Below are 2,310 nucleotides of genomic sequence, written 5' to 3'. Positions count from 1 at the left end.
GAAAGAACTGATCCTGCTGTGCTCACTGGTCTTCAGAAGCTATTATTAGATTACTGCCAAACAACCCCTTGTAAATTATTAATTTATCTCTAGCAACTTCATTTTGTGCTCATTCTAATTAATTACACCTCTTTAATCTAAGTCTTGATAAAAGTAAAAAAAAATGATATGGATAGTGCAAATCAAATATTTTGTGTTGGTAGAATTTATTAACTTAAGCATTTTTCTTCTTACAAAAAAAAATTTCTCTTTTGGCCATCTGTAAATTGTCACCTGAAACTAAGATTTTTTTTCTCTGGCAAGTATTTCTTATTTGTAAGGCGTTGGCACTCTATGGTAGATGTCTACATTATTTGTGTAGCCTGATTCACTGTCCGAGGTATTTGTTTACTGCGTTACATATTTAATGGGGATTCCCATATTGTCCCCACCACACACTGCTAAGGCGAGAGAAGAAGTGGCTGAATAGGTGCCAGTGTGGGGTTTTGCTGCTTCAGGTTTCTTTCCATCACAGTATTTATCCTTCTGAATTTCAGAGCTCGTTCACAACTAACTGTGTTCAGAGCGGCTGGGTTTTTTAGTTCTTTTAACTGCGTTACATATTTAATGGGGATTCCCATATTGTCCCCACCACACACTGCTAAGGCGAGAGAAGAAGTGGCTGAATAGGTGCCAGTGTGGGGTTTTGCTGCTTCAGGTTTCTTTCCATCACAGTATTTATCCTTCTGAATTTCAGAGCTCGTTCACAACTAACTGTGTTCAGAGCGGCTGGTTTTTTTAGTTCTTTTCACTGCAATACTTTTACATTGAGGAGAACCTTTTTTTTTCTTTGGAGGTTTGTTTGTAAAAAAGCCAAATTTAAATTTAAAAGCGAGAGAGAGAGAGAGAATGAGAGAGCGAGCGAGCGAGACAGTGCACTGCTTGTAAATTCACATCGTTTGGTACAATTCTTTCGGAACAACAAGAACATAATGAAGGTACTTGAATCCTGGTACCTCGATGTTTTGTAAATATTTCATTCGAATTGACGCACATATAGATATATTCTTACAGATTTCGCTGTATCGCTGTTCTATTTGAGACGATTTGAAGTCTTTAAGTTCTGTACATGATACGATTTCGTTGGTTTTTTTGTTAATAGAAGCTTTATTTATTAGAGTAATGTGTTCGGTTATTTCCAATGTTGTTGAATTGTCTTTCATTAAAAAAGATTTTAACGTTTTATTGGCAAAGTATGCTTGCTGGGTTTTTCTTTCCCTTAGAAAAAAAAAATTGCTACTGATCTTAAATTGCATCCGGATCTCATATATTTTTAAATAGAAGCGGGAAGAATATTTTGATTCTTTTAATGAATCTTTTATAGCTCCTGCCAGAAATCAGGTATTTCAGACTGGGCGAGGGTTGCTTTAGAGTCGGAGCTGGCATTTATCAAACGACCTGGTTTCGGGGAAGGAAGATGGGGGGCGGGGGGGAGGGGGGACCTGTGAGTCTGTCGCGTTCCTGTGCTTGTCCGCTCTGGCAGATAGCAAAGCTCCCTACAAGCCAGGGATGTGCTTAGTGTCCAGCCCATGGCCGGCGAGAGCCCGAGGAGCAGGTGCTGGGCGCGCGGTAGGAGGAGGAACGGGAGCCCGAGACTGGAGGGAGGGGAGGGGGGCAAAGAAGGGCTGGGGCATGCTGGGTCCCGGGAGCTGAGCTGCAGAGCCGCAGCACGCTTCCGGAGTAACAGGCGAGGCGACCAAAGGCTGGGGCGGCAGGGGCTGCGCGGGTGCCCCCCCGGGCCGTGTCTCCAGCGGGTCCTTAGCAGACCGGACAGAGACGGGGGCCGCTAACACTGTGGAGACGTGCTCTAAGCGGGAGGGGGCAGGAGGGCTCCGGAGCACTAGTGTCCTCGCCCACCTCGTGAAGTGGGGAGGGGGAAAGCTGGTGGGGACTGAGATCTGCTTGTAAATCGAGGATCTGAGCTGCGGGTGCTAGCAGAAGAGCCGCGGGCGCTGAGATGCAGCCCGCCCCTGCGCCCCGGCAGCCCGGCTTCAGCACCACGGACAGCGCCAGGAGAGAGGGCGGTGGCGGGGGAGATTCGTGCTTTAGGGATCCCGCAAATTAAACGAAATATTCCTTCACCTCGGACAAACTCCCCACGGGGAGAGTCGGGGGCGGGGGGAAATGCCCTGCCCCCACGCTTTGCAAAGCCATTACAAAGAACCCCCAAGTGAGGGAAGGCAACAAGCTCTAGGTAGAAACCGGCTTCGCCTTGTGAAGGAGCAGCGGGGCATTTGGGTTTCCAAAGAGCGGGAATTAGACCACAGCTCA

This window comes from Alligator sinensis, unplaced genomic scaffold (genome assembly GCF_000455745.1).
Source record: "Alligator sinensis unplaced genomic scaffold, ASM45574v1 scaffold169_2, whole genome shotgun sequence".
In the NCBI taxonomy this organism is placed as follows: domain Eukaryota; kingdom Metazoa; phylum Chordata; order Crocodylia; family Alligatoridae; genus Alligator; species Alligator sinensis.
This window is presented reverse-complemented; position numbering follows the sequence as displayed.